At 34.2% G+C, this 15,595-nt stretch overlaps 1 long non-coding RNA gene across 1 annotated transcript; it reads left to right on the top strand.

Annotated features, from left to right (window-relative positions):
• The first annotated feature begins 224 nt into the window (after positions 1–224).
• Positions 225–10,855, top strand: LOC148603970 (uncharacterized). Its single transcript, XR_015916525.1, has 4 exons — positions 225–710; positions 2,682–2,821; positions 3,402–3,518; positions 10,262–10,855. It is a non-coding gene; the product is annotated as an uncharacterized LOC148603970 (long non-coding RNA).
• The last annotated feature ends 4,740 nt before the right edge of the window (positions 10,856–15,595 follow it).

Raw genomic sequence — 15,595 nt, 5'->3', positions numbered from 1 at the left:
TACAAAGTAACAGAAGCAAATGAGCAACTCGGACTCCACTAAAAACTGGGAGCATGGACAAGGTGCACCGGTAGGGTAAGCGTCCCCTGCTTTTGTAGAAATAACCCTGTTCCAGAAGCCTATTTGTTAGAGTTCTAACACAATACAAACAATCTGCGTAGTTTCAGAAAGCTCTGGCATAACGGATGAGTTGTGATATGAACACTAAATACGTAAGCGCCGAAGGAATGTTGCCACAGATGAATGGAAAATAGACAATTCTGAATGAAAAGTCATTACGTTTGTCGTAAAGTTTGGTCAATAGTTTTCCTTTACCATCGATTTCTAAGTGTAGGTCAAGATATGAGTCTGACTTCACAGCGTCTGTAGTATCCTTTATCTCAAAGTCTTTTGGGTAGATGCGATGTATCAAATCCCCGAAATTAGGATTGTTTATAGATAATACGTCATAAACGGGAACTGAGATTGAAGGATCTAGAACTTTATGGTGCTTCGTTTATTGTACATTTATTTAGGCTTTAAGTTATATTTAGGCCGTTTAAGTGCGTTTTTAGGATAATGTTTTTTGTGGTTTTGAGATATTAAATGAACACGTGTTAAATCACATGATACAGAAATGGTAGATTTCATTTTGATTTGACAAGAAGCATCCATGAACTCCCCTGCAAGAACTCACGAAACTGTAAACAAAAGATGTATATGCTTAGCAAGTAAGTTTCCAGATTCATAATCTACGAATGTATTATTTTTTTTATTTGTTGAATGGTCCTTGGATGTGTTTTCGACGGGTAAGTGCAATCAGACACGTAAATAAGATGCGCCATGTGATGTGGAACCCCGTATTACCGAAAACCTGTCTATTTCCCGAAAACCAAGTGTATATATTTGACAACCTCAATAACATACGTTTTTGTGATATTGTTGATTCCTACGTTATTTAAATATACATGTAAATAAGTTTTTGGATACAAAATTGTTGTTTATGCATATTACAACACTTTCCAAGTATCCAGGAAAGTATACATGTAATAATCAACATCAGGACACATATTTTAAATCTCTACAAAGTTTTTTTTTCTCCAGTGGCTACAATATGATTCAACAGCTCATAAATCCATAGAAATATCTATTTCGTAAACATTGTTTATCATGATTGTTTGGATTCTTGTTGGGACCTTAGTCTTTGTATCCTTATACCCTGCAACATACTTATTGTGCTTGTTCCAAGTCAGGAACCTGTAGTCCAGTGGTTGTTTTTTATGTTCATTGTTATTTCTTTTTTTTATAGATAAGATCGATTTTCTTCTTTTTTAAATAGTTTCACTTTATTTATTTCGGGGCATTTAAAACTTGTTTAATGGCATGAGTTTTACCTAACATTGTATCATTGACGACCGTGTGGTGATTTGTTGCATGTCTTCTGGAGGAGGACTGTCTCATTGGCAATCATACCACATCTCCTGTTTTTTATATTTATTTAAGTATATTCAAGGATTCGAGATTCTAGTGACAATCAAAAGAATGTAATCCAAGGACAAATATCAGACATGGAAAACAGACAAACATAACAAAGAATATAAATAACCAAAATAATACATACAAAGTTACAAAAGTAAATGAGCAACTCACTCCTTAAAAAAACTGGAAGCATGGACCAGGTGCACCGGTCATCATCCTCTGATTTTGTAGAAGACCTGCCGAGTTTCTCATAAAAAATCAACTCCGGGATAGACAAAATAGGCTGTTACTGTTCACTGAATTACCAAATTTGCCAAGTAAGTACTCATCTGCTACATTGAGTTGTGAGTTTATCATTAGTATACTGACATGTTATCATTGACTATAATTTGGTGGAATATTTATTATAAAAGAATTGTGTATAAAGGGATGAAATATTCATCTGATCTATTATTACGTCTCATTAAAGGTGATAATACTGATAAACTAAGCAAAATTATTTTTCTGTATATAGAAAAGTTTCCATGATTAATATCACGAAATTCTTCTCTTTTACAGATTTGAGGTCAATATGAAATATAAAGAATACATAATTTTTTATCAGTTATATAAAGCATTATTAGAAATAAAGGTGTTACTCAGTGCAGAGTAATTGGAAGTAAAACACGATGACCTCCTTAGTAGTTAAATGGATTCTTTATTAGAGGTCTCAGATATTAAGGAAAATCTAAAGTTGAGATGAGACCTTCACATGAGGGTGTAGGGGTCTGGTTGTACATAATACATGATGATAATAAATAATACAGGCGCACAGCAGCTCATTTAATACTGACTGGTTACATCATAATACCTTCATTCCAAAAATAAGATGCACATAATCATAATAAATTTGCAGAAAGTCTAGGTAATACCCATCTTGTTCAAAATGGCTTCTGTACTGCTTGACGTGTAATAGTGCAGTGACAAGAAATTGGAGGGAAAAGTACAGGTGATAAAGGAATTTCAATATACGGCAATTCAGGTAAATCTACCTGGTAAAGGTGGCCACTAGTTTCTTTTGGTATATTGCTAACATAGATTTGTGTCTACTTTTTATTATATTTGTTTTTAGTAAGTTTGTTTCACCCAAAATCATACTTTGTCTTCACTTTACCTTACTTTCTAACAATATCCTTTAATGTCTTCACATCAAAGGATCTCAGACTGCATATTGTAATTTTCAGTATAAAGAATTGCTGAAGTCAAACTGTAACCAAGGAAGGATGAGGAATTTTACAATGACAAGTAAAGGGAAAGGCAGAGACAAATCACGGAAGTTATTTGCATAATGTGGCATTAGAGGGCAGCGGTACATGTTATTACTGTAAATGGTATGGAACATTGAAAGACTGGTAAAATTATTCAGAATCGCCTAACAATAGAAAAATTGTTTCAAGATCAAATAACTTTCATAAATCTAATTAAGTTTTTGATGTTTGAAAGATGTTTCATTAGCTATGAACTGTAATGTGAATGACAGTTGATGATAACATCATAAACACGCTATATGGAATAAATGTAAATATATCTAAGTTGAAGAAAATACATAAAGTTATATTGGATAAGATGTCAACAGTTATAAATACTTGACTGTCAAAAGCAATGATAGAAAAGGCTTGTTCTTACAGTTTGATGAATAATTCTTTTTTGTCAACTTTGATCAAAGTTTTCTTGGAACCATGATTTGGTTATAATATCTTTCTGTCTTTACACCATGAGTTTTTTGGTTCTGTTACGTAAATATCAGAACAACAGAAAATAATTATTTGATATAAGAAAATTTGATCTGAAGTCACAAGTATATGTCAAGGGAGGTAATACTGATAACATTAATGATATCATATTTCATTTCTATCTTTTATACTGGAGTATGTATTCTAAATAGTATTTCATTTCTTTTTCAGACTTTATAATACATATTATGTGTAATAAAAACTTAGATTAGAACTGTGGTTCGTACAAGTTATGAATCCTGGGAGTAAACCTTAGTTTTTAGCACAAACTGTGGTTTAAAAGTCAAGGTATGTATTTGGAGGATAGGCTTTAGTTTTTAGTGATTGTAGTAAGAATTAGTTCCAAGGTTAAATGTTAAATTAAAACATGTAGTTAGTTAATTTAATGACATCATGATTTTCAAACAGATTTGAAATTACAGCAATATAGACTTTGGATGTAAACAACGTGTTAAGTAAGCTGTAAGGAATGCTTGTAAATACCTGTATACAAAATGTTGAAGACAAAATATCATAAAGCAGTGATATCATATAAATAACAAGACAGTGAAACCTTTGATGAATAGATTTGCTTTACATAAGGGTTATAAAAAGGTCTAAAATACTGTCACAAGAGATTACAGTTCATTAAGTAGTGATTTTCTCCATTGTTATTTTTGCAGTAGTTTGTCAACTTTATCGGAAGTGTTTTGTAATCATGTAAACAATTGACCTTCTATGAGAACAGCATTCTGTTCATACTGTTAGCATGTTATTAAAACCACGGCAGTTGTAAATTATTTTAAATATGTTTGTGCCAATTAATATTAGTGTTATTATGGATTTTGTTTATCTCCCATTCTAAGCCTACACTGTGAGTTTTCCGCTACCAATTAAAAAAGGTCACCATTTGTTAAATACAGACTTGATCCTTGGGAATTTGTACGGCGACTGACCGCGAGGGTCATCTGTTGCTTTAACCCAATAACCCTAGGATCATGTACCAATTTACCAATCAGATGAATGCATGTACATGATCACGCATGTATCATGCATGCACATCAGAGATAAATCGATCTTACACTCATGACCCATAGAAATCCAATACAGTTATTTATAGATTGACCAATCTATTATGACATGTAATTTTACGGACAAAAAATTCTTTTATTTTCCTATAAATGTTCTTTCCGTGAGAGACCATGTTTATATTGCTGGTTGTTCCAATTTTAAACATGAACATCATTCATGTAGTCAGTTCGTACATACATGTAGTCAGTTCATATATATATATATATATATATATATATATATATATATATATATATATATATAATGAAGCATGAACGATGCTGTCCTAAACAACTGTGCAACATTTCAAAAGAATTCATTAAGATACTCACTCAATTTTTCACCCAGATACAAGCGACAAAAAGGGGAGATATCATAACGTTACAACTGGCATTGAAAAATCAGAATTCCGATATAAAGGTAATTCAGGTCTGTCTATAAGTAGATTGGTGCATAGGATAACAATAACATGTTTCCCAGAGCACAGCAAGCATTATAATTTGGAAATGTTTACATGGTGCATTCCTAGTTTGCAGGAAAGCATCAGTTACAGTATGGGATAAAGGTTAACTCAGTTACGGGTTAAAGGCAAATTAAGGCAGATCATTGACGACTGTCACATTCATACTCATAGTATTATTCTGAGTAAATGAACACTAGTCACTTTTTTTTCACAATTCTTGAAGGAGTGAGACATTGTTTGTTTGTTGGGGTTTAACGTCCGAGCAGCAATATTTCAGCTTTATTCAGACGATGAACATGAAATTGATGATAAAATGAACATGAACTGATGATGATGAAATGAAAAAAGGATGGGACACAAGGACAATGGGGTCGACAAATTTTGATTGCCACTGAAAATAGGGAGAGGTGGGTAGGGTCGGGCAGTTAAGCCTCCTGTGGTGGAGCCCTATGGTTTCTACCCGGGGAGAATACCACAGTAGGGTTCTTTAACGTGCGAGGAACGTGGCATCTTTCCCAACACGGTGCACCACTATGGTTTGCGGTCAGGTTATCCGTATTATAGCCTGACAACCCCAGCATGTAACACGCCAGGGGTACCCCATTACACCACCTGGGGCACACATCCCAGTTGCTCTGTGAACAGGGGCTAGGGTTCTGAGCACTATTTAGTCGACTTTTACGACGAGCTTAGCGCTGCTGCAGGCCTATTCTTTTAACACCCGGACCTGCACGGGGAAGGAGTGAGACAGGGGGTGCTTTTTGTCAGTCTTGTTGTATTTGTCTTTATTAACGATTTATTGTATGATACTGAATGTTCTAATTCTTATACCGGTGTCATATGATATTTTGACCCCCGCGAAATATTGACCCCGGGGTTAATATATCATATGATATCTTAACTGCGGGATCAATATATCGTATGAATTATTGATCCCCAGGATAATTTTGACCCCCCTGTAGGGGGTAAATTTATCACAGACCAGCAGTTAGTATAGCACAACAGGAGGTTAAAATATGACAGGGGGGTTAATTTATTGCAACAGGGGGGAGAGGTAAAGTATCGCAGGAGGGGGTAAATTTTACGCAGGAGGGGGTTTAAATGTCATAAAAAGTAAGGGTAATTTATCGAAGCAAGGAGGTTAAATATCGCAGCATGGGGCTGAATTGTCAGAACAGGGGGGTTAATTTATCGCAGTAGCGGATTAAAATGTCATTACAAAGGGGAGGGGATGATCATTTATCGCAGGAGAGGTTAAAATACAACAATAGAGGGTTAAAATATCATAACAGGGGGTTAATTTAACGCAGCAGGGGGTTTAATTCATCGTAGCATGGGGGTTTAAATAACGCAGTGGGGGCGCTAAAATATCATAGCAGGGGATTAATTTATCGCAGCAGGGGGTTAATTTATCGCGGCAGGGAGGTTAAAATATATGACTGTTTTGTTTTGTTTTTTTTTTAAAGACCTGCATTTTCTGATGATATAACTGACTCAATATTATGATACACCAATATTACAATGCATTTTCTGTTTTTCTTAGATGTTACAGATTATTTCAAATGCAAATACATAGCTTTGCTAAGTGCAGCATGATAGAACTGCAACATGTTGCACTTAGGACTAGTGTGGGCACAAAATTTGTTTTTAACAAGCTTCAACATGTAGGAACTGATTCAAAAAAAGATTAAGACAACATATTTGAAGTTTTTACACACTGTTCCTAAATAGATGGTAGAGGGCAAGATATTTTTGGTAGGTCCTTGCCCCACCAATTTTGGAAATAAAGGGCTAAAAAGGGAGAAAATTGGTGTTATCATTAGAATTGATAGGAAAGTTTATTGTTGATTGATTTTTGATTCAGATGTCAGTCAGTTACTTTTGAAATTCTGTTAATTTTTTTTTTACAGGATAGGCTTATCATTAACCGATTTGGAATCAAAGGGGTACAAAATAGGGCCACACACCCCCCAAAAAATCAACTTTTTTAGATTACCTCGCCAAAGGCCAAGTAAGCTATTGCCATCACTTGGGGTCCGTTGTCGTCGTTCATCGTCGACGTTAACAATTATACAAAACTATTCTCCTCTGAAAACTACTTGTCTAATTAAAACCAAACTTGGTATAAATGTTCCTTGGGGATATCTTGCATAGAACTAATGAGTGGATTTATTATTTTTTGAAAAAAAAAAAAAAAACATGACAGCCGTTACAAAAATAAAACATAAGAGTCAGACAGTAGTTTTTAGCATGTATCTCCAAAACCATTAGGTTTAGCTAAATTCTGACTTAGGTAAGAGTGTTCAGCATGATGAGATCTATCTATGGTCAATTTTTTGTTGTAATCCTTTAGGCCTTGTTAGATTTATTGCCTTTGTGCAACGAATTTTGCATTTTTAAATGTTATTTCTTTCAAAAATCTTTTCCTTTGACACTACTTGACAATTGAAACCAAACCTTGTATGAATGTTCCTTGGGGATATCTTGCATAGAACTAATGAGTGGATTTTTTATTTGTTGAAAAAAAAACATGACAGCCGTTACAAAAATAAAACATAAGAGTCAGACAGTAGTTTTTAGCATGTATCTCCAAAACCATTAGGTTTAGCTAAATTCTGACTTGGGTAAGAGTGTTCAGCATGATGAGATCTATCTATGGTCAAATTTTTGTTGTAATCCTTTAGGCCTTGTTAGATTTATTGCCCTTGTGCAACGAATTTTGCATTTTTAAATGTTACTTCTTTCAAAAATCTTTTCCTTTGACACTACTTGACAATTGAAACCAAACCTTGTATGAATGTTCCTTGGGGTATCTTGCATAGAACTGATGTTGGGATTTTTGATTCGTCGAGAAACATGGCGCCGTTACTAAAAATAGAATATAGGAGGCAGACAGTAGTTCTTCGTATATATCTCCAAAACCGCCAGGTTTAGTCAAATTCTTTCAAAAGCTGAAATGAACCTTATTATTAGGACTACAAGTCTTCAAGGATAAAGTTGTAAGACGATTCCTTGTAAGAGTTATTGCCCTTAAAAGGAGAAAATGACTTTTTAAAACTGTTTTCGGTCAATATCGTGAAAACTGTGAGAGATTAAAAAGAAATTCTATTGTTGAAATGATCCTGATGATAAGTCCTACCAAGGACTTCTTGAGTCAAAATGGTTGGACAATTTCCTGTTAAATTTATTGCCTTTGAAAGTCAAAACTCAACAAGGTGAGCGATTAAGGCTCCTGGGAGCCTCATGTATATTTTGAAATATATTTTTCTTTCATTCTTTATGAAAATCCCTGGCTGTGTTCAGATATCTCAGGCCATTTTCAAGTTATAGAGGGTCAATGTGCCACACCGAAAAAAAAGTTTTTAAATTTTTAATAATTGACTTTTTCATTGGATTCCAGATGAAAAGTTCCGCCTGGGTTTTTTTAATTTTGGATATATCTCTTAGTTTTTTGAACTATAAGGGCTGCCCCTCCGCAAAGAAATCAACTGTTTTACTTTGTTCAAATTTTGATTGTTCTTTCATTTTCAATCAGATTTCAGATATCTCTTACACAGTTCAAATAAGGGCCAAAGGGGACCATGCCCCAAAAAGACAATCATTTAAAAAATTTTGGTCAAATTTAAAAGAAAATTTAATATTATTTTCCTCTTGAAAATTCAGATTTGGAGATATCACTTAAATTTCTATGAATTTTAAGGGGTCAAGGGACCATCCCCTTATAAGATTTTTGCAAATAACTAAAACAATAGCTGGGTTAAGCTCAAGTCTAGCAGGGAGTAAAATATTTCTGCATGATGGGATGGACCTTTGCCGAATAAGTAGTGCACAAATGGTCCCCAAGATAATTCCAATAACTTGACAGTAAACAGTTTCGCCATAGCGTATGAAAACAATGTCTTACAGGAATGCGAGTGCTGTAAGCATTTCAAAAGAAGTACTTTTCATGCATTTCGTTAATAAACAAGATCTAAAAGTATTGGAACAAATACATTTATGAGATTATTTGGAAGTGCAGTGTCTAAAGTTGAAAAATAAAAACTTTGAAAAATTGTTTACGACACACACGACGATGGACACCAAGTGATAGCAATAGCTATTAAGGTCCTTTAGGACAGGTTAGCTAAATATGTCCACTTCTCAGTAACAGGTCTAAGATTTTTTTTTCAACTTTCTTTACATGTTTTATTTCTAACATCTATTTGCATTCTGTGGTGAGACAGTTAACTTGGGTATAAGTGAATAGTTGTACAAAAAGATTTATACCATAAAATGATGGCTATGGGTGAAGCTAGGGTCATGACTTGAACCATTTGAAAAAAATAAAACAAAAATGGGCATGCAGAGAGCATTTTCCTGGTGTTTCAAATGTCTTGCACAAAAATTAATAGATCTATATCAGACTTTTTGTATCGCGCTGGAACTCTAACAAATAGGCTTTTGGAACAGGGTTATGTTGCTACAAGATTGACGTCATCACTACAGAAGTTTTATGGTCGTCATCATGAACTTGTGGAACGTTATGGTGTATCCATCAGCACCATGAAAACTGATTTATTCAACGTGTCATAGTTTTCCTTTCCTAGTTTGTCTACCCCGGACTTTTTATGAGGAACTTGGTGGGTGTTTCTAGAAAAGCAGAGGACGCTTACACTACTGGCACACCTGGTCCATGCTTCTAGTTCGAGTTACTCATTTGCCTTTGTTACTTTGTATGCATGATTTTAGTTACTTCATGTTTTCTGTTGTGTATGTCTGTTTTTCATGTCTTGTCGTTGCCCCTGGATTACATTATTTTGATTACCGCTATAACCTTGGTTCCCTTAATTATTCTGTGCATAAGACCTTTAAACCGAAAGAGTATGTTCCATTATTTATGGCCACAGAAAAGAGTCTTATCCAATAAAGATTTGAAGCACCAGGCATGTATATATATCATTGTCCGTTTGAAAACAAAACAATATAAAACTAAGTGTAAAAAAAATTGACATGCCAAACTTTATTTCTGTATCCACCTGATATGAACTCTTTCGTTTTCAGTGCATTATTTTCTCAAAATCTGATAATAAATTTAGTTAAAACCATCTAAAAAAGTGAGACGAGACGACCCTATGTCTGGCTTTCTTAAGTAACCATTATGTTCATTTTGTAAGATACCATTAAACCGGATCAGTTTAGCAAATTCATTTTTCCTTGAACTCTGGCAATACTTCTTTTTCTTTTGATGCTTAATAAAAATAATGAAACCCCGTTTTAAACCAAATTGCTAACTATGACAGACATCATGAGCTCTTGAAATGTTAAAATCTGGTGTGTCTCATTATATTGTGTTATTTATTACTACACTGTTTTACTTGTTTCATGCCTTACAGGTAGTAAACTATGGACCATTATGGCATTTGCTATTGTATAATCCTAGTACAAAGTTTGATCCCCTTGATTTCTTGAAAACACAATCAAACAACTTAATCTCATATAGCCCAATTATTGCACCTAGCAAGGAACTGTATGCTTTCAGGTGCAGTAGGTGACGTAGCATAAAGAATAATAGATAGGACTTGAAAACGTACACATGTCCCAGCTTTCGCTGAAATAGACGATGAAGAGGATGGTGTTGCTGATGACCCTGCTACCTAAAGCCCAAACAATATAGATGACTTTGCCACCTCCAATACCACAGACAGTGCAGAGGCAGACCCTGTAAAGGAGGTTGTATTTATTTTAAGAAAGCAAATGAACTTAAACTTGCCATGTATCTTAATATTCAATAGCTACAAATCAGTACATTTTGTGAATATTCAGAAAAAAAAAATGAATGGACAAAGGAAATATGTGAAAACAACAAATTTATATCTTATGATCTATAGGTCTTCTATCAATATTGATACTAAAAGTTTAGAAATATCAGCCAATATTATCTTAAAAACCTCTAAGTATCTCTTCTAATCTCCCAAGTCTAAATGCCACATGTACCTCTGGATTATCAAATGACATATTTCTCAATATTAGTGAATGAATGGTATAAATTGTGTATGAACAAGTATGAACTTTATCATTGTATTAAAATGCATTTGATAGAAATTTTACCCAGAACATAATTTAAATCTATCCTTTCTTGATGAACTTTGCATGTTTCATTTTCTACTAGAGTATATTTGTATGTATTCTGAATAATTTGGAAAACTACTTAACCTCAATATATTTTTTATTATTTTACGCTGTAGTAGATGGACTGATTATCCAACCCTCTAAAGGAGTTGATGATGAAAAAGATGAGAATGAATCAGAATGCAGTGATGTGGAGGATGATGCGGATACTAAAATGAATGAAGACGAACTTGACAAACTTTTGTTTTTTATTCTAGAGAATAAAGAAAATAAAAAAATCAACAAAAAATCTTTTTCTTAATTCTCACAAAAAAATGGTGTTTTTCAAAGTCTTTAAAAGTGAAACAAAAAAAGTGTCAGGAGAGTGCTAGAATACATGATTTGGCTTCATTTACCCCAGAGCTTCTGACTTAAGAGGCCCCCAGACCCCTGGCCGTCCACATTTGTCGGTCCACTTGAAAGTTTTCGGTCCAATCATTTTTTTTAACTGGACCAATGTCCACTGCCTTACTATTTCTAATTTCTTTAACTGCACCTAACAATTTTATTCCATGGACATACGCCTTCCTGAACCTAGACCTTAATTTGAATTATCTCCCTTTAGATTCAAATTTCGTCATGCACTTGGTTTCAGAGGTGTTGTGTTTACAAGGTTTTAAAATGCCAGACCCTTAGTTTGGACTATCTCCTTTTGGCGTCCTCTGACTTATTATATTCCTTCATGCACATCTACACATGATGCCGCACCTTCCCATAAAATTTCATAAAAATTTCCCATAAAATCCCAAGAGGGGTTTAGGAGGAGCTGTGCTTACTTAATTTGGATAATATCCCTTTGGAGTCCTCCGACGGCAATTCTACTCCTTCATGTACATCTACATATAATATGCAACGAATCCTATAAAATTTCATCAAAAGCTTAAGCGTTTAGAAGGACTTGTGCTTTAAAGAGATGTGGAGCTGAAAAAAAAAATGTATCTAACTTATTAAACTTTTGCTCAACCTGGTATAGACAAGTGAATCTGCAAATTGGAAGTCAACATATCTGATGAATATATGAGTATGCTGATATGCAAATATGCATATGGCAAAAGCATAGCTTGTGATGAAGTTAAATTTAATTAAATGAAATAGCAAAAATATTAATCTAATCAAATTAATTACTCGGATATAAATAATGCCTCTAGAGAAATAAAGTACTTCTCAGGGAACAGCTTGATACGTACGTAGAGGTCAAACCCTGAACAGTTGGAGCAAGCATGGACACATTTGACCAGAACCAGTCGCTTTTTGGCCCTTACTGCAACATGGTTCTAGTTAAACCTGCAAAATCAATCCACAAGTCCCTACATGAAAAATGCATGCTTTTAGTCCCCCTTTTTAGCCTCTAATTTCTGGAACGTTCATGTTTTATCACCACAATCAGTCCAAGTCTTGACTATAATGGTAGAAAATATAATGGAACAATATCATAGAAATTCCTATGCTTCCACTCGAATTATTCAGAATAATTCTTTGAAAGAGTAATCAATTGCTTGTTTGTTGGGGTTTAACGTCCGAGCAGCAAGTTCACTGTTATTATTAAATTTAAAATCAAACGAAAAAACTAATTTTAAAGCTAATTTATGTCAGAATGTAAACAGAATGAAAAGACGGATAGATTGAGTACATTGGCGGACGTATCTTTAAGGACATAGTGTCACCATCATTTCCTTTAACATTAATATTATCACTGGAAATATCGGTCGAGTTTTTCTTTGGCTCGTTCCATTGAATCGTATACCTTATACTATTTGTGAGTTGCTACTATATAGGCGAAAAATGGATAGGATAGTATGGTTCCGACCTTTATAGAATTAAAACATGAAATGTTTTTTTATTGATGGAACACGTATCAAACGACTGGATGTTCTGTCAATAACTATAACATTTGGCCATTCTATATTAAGTCTCGGGCGAAATGATCCTATTAACTGAAAATTGTCGATTGAATCAGGTAGATTAAAATGATAAGAAGTAGTACAAAGCGGGCATTATAGGAATGACACTAAAACACACTGTTTTCCATCTATAATTTCGAAGCAAATCATGGTCTGGGAGGCAGTCATTTTGATATTATATGCACTTAAAATGCCGATTCCTAATAGTATTAAAAAGGAACTTGCGAACAGTACGTGATCCCATTCAATGCTATCACGAATTATTTGAGCCCATTGATTTATTCGTGGTGCCTCGGTGGTAGGGGAAGTGAAGATAAAAAAATCCTCTGCGCGTAACGGTTTATAAAATGTCAATGCCGCAGCGATAATACGGAATGTGTAAATGAGGTAAACGTAGCAAGTGTGTTTAGAGAGCCCAAGACAAAAGCTACAAATGACAACAAATCATTAAGAGTCGAACAACTTTTGTTAATATCAATTTCACCTGCTAAGACGGAATCTGTTAGGTTGGAATACACAGTATTCTTGTTTTTCACTGTTGCGATTATTTTCTTGAGGATCAAATCGTCTCTCTTATCATTAGCTATTAAATCGGCAAATTTATGTTTATAAACTTGGAAGTCAGGGACGTCTACAGAAATAGGGTCATCAAAGGTAGTGTTTACAAGAATGTCTTTCAACTGAGAGGAAAAAAATAACTCCTGTAAAACTGCTAGATTTACTGGATGGGCCTTCTTAATGGTTGTGTCGTTATGGCATGCAGAAACAAAACAGGGAAAATGTGCAACTTCAGTGTACACTTCGCAAATACATGGCAATGTTATAACACAACATTCGCATCCAGGAATAGTATCGTTCACGCCAATGCAAAGGAAAGTAATATTTGGTATGTGGTAAATCACAAGTTCATTGCCTGACAATTGTAAGATATTGGGTTTAATGTCCTCTTTAATAAACCTAAAATCACAATTCAGTTTGATTGGGTCACGGTTATCGAAATCGAAATCCAGGACACAATCATTTGTGGTATTATTAATCCGTTGGAAAGTAGGTTTAGAAAGACAGTGTCTAAGGATGGTATCGGTGCATTTATCAATAGCATAACTCAAGAGATTGGCATATATCTTCTGTGATTACTAAATAGTCCGGAAGATCTTTAGGAATAGTTGACTGTGTAGTGGTATTATGGACTGGGACATGAAATGACGAAATGTGGAAAACATTGAATTTCATCTTAATAGTTTTAACAGGGTATTGTTACGATAGGTGAAGTGTTATTGCATTTCTGAAAGCTACCAATTTACCATATTTGTAGTAGTAAACCGGGTCCGTTGTTAAGAGTGTGTAGCCTGTAAAATTGGCTGATCTTTTGATAAATCCTTAATTGCAATACGCACATCACTGATATAGCTCTCTACAACCCGAGCTAGTTCTGCATGTTCTGTAAGTACTCGAATATAATTGGAGAAGAAGGATGAAAGCTGTGCTGTGACATTACCAAGCTCTTTACGAAGTATAAATATCTGGAGGCTATTCATTGGTAAACCTTGAAATAAACGGGTAACACGCGTGTCGAGTAAGGAATAAAGTCACCTCCATACCGAGCAATTGCTTTATACATTTCACTTGTTTTGTTAATAATTGATGTGATTGGCTAGTATATTGACAAATAAAGCGAGCTGTAAATCTAAAGCCCCAAACTTACTGAAGTAAAACTACTCATAAAAGACGAAAACCGACCTAATTTTTGGAAAAAAACAAAAAACAAAACAAAACAAAACAAAATGCATGAAAATAAAGATAAAAAAATTATGTCTTTATAACACGAATTACACCCACTTTTAAATCTATTCATTTTCTCTTGTAAATATCTGTAGTTTTTATATGAGCATTCCAAATGGTGAAATTGGTTGTCAACCAAATATTAAGCCCCAGAATTGTAATTTTAGGTAGAAATTAAGACCATGTACTAACTTTCTCCTCAAACTGGCAAACGAACGGACATGATTAAACTAATATGATCCCATGTCATATTTATCATTTATAAGGCATATACACATCCAAATTATTTGTCCTGCTGTTATGATTCACTACATGAGGAGAGTTGCATTTACCTGTTTTCAGTTTAATTCCAAGATTTAGTGTCCTTCTTACAATTTTATGAACTACTATTTTATTTTATTATTGTTCAACAACCGCAAGAAGACTTACTTCTTTATTCGGGTTTGAAGGCCAATTCTTTTATGTTTTTATCAATTCAGACGATGGCCGCGATGCAAAAATGTTGCCCTATTATTTGGTATTTTGTTTGTTTTTATTTTGTAGTTTTCCTTTTTAAACGTGCCTATTTTTTATCATCCCCATTTATCTGTGAATTACATACATAGCAGATATTTGTGTTACCCTAAAACAACCCTGTTCACGACACTTTGTTGCTTAATGTACATTACATCTTAATCGTCGATCGGAACGACTGTTTTATTACTTGAAGTGGTAAATTGCCCTTATCAGAACTGTAGCATTCTGTCTTTCCCTGACTAATAAAACAAAATAAAAAAAACAGAGTTCTTTAAATCGGATCGTGTCTTGGAGTCAGGTAAGTCAAAAGTTTGGTTTAGATAAGGAAGGCTCATGGTGTGCGAGAATGTTTCCTGTATGTCCGTCCACGTTTGTATCTCACACACAATAAGTTTAGTAAAGTTGTTGATTAGTGTGAACATCATTTTAATGTGAAGTTAGGTGAGTTTAACATACTTGAAAATGAATGAAATTCGCATGTGCATATATCCACAAGAAGCACAGTA

The sequence above is a fragment of the Perna viridis genome, chromosome 11 (genome assembly GCF_037379345.1).
Source record: "Perna viridis isolate PV_CMFRI_1.1 ecotype Kerala chromosome 11, ASM3737934v1, whole genome shotgun sequence".
Lineage (NCBI taxonomy): Eukaryota > Metazoa > Mollusca > Bivalvia > Mytilida > Mytilidae > Perna > Perna viridis.
Note: the sequence above shows the minus strand (reverse complement) of the source record. Positions and strands in the feature narration are given on the sequence as shown.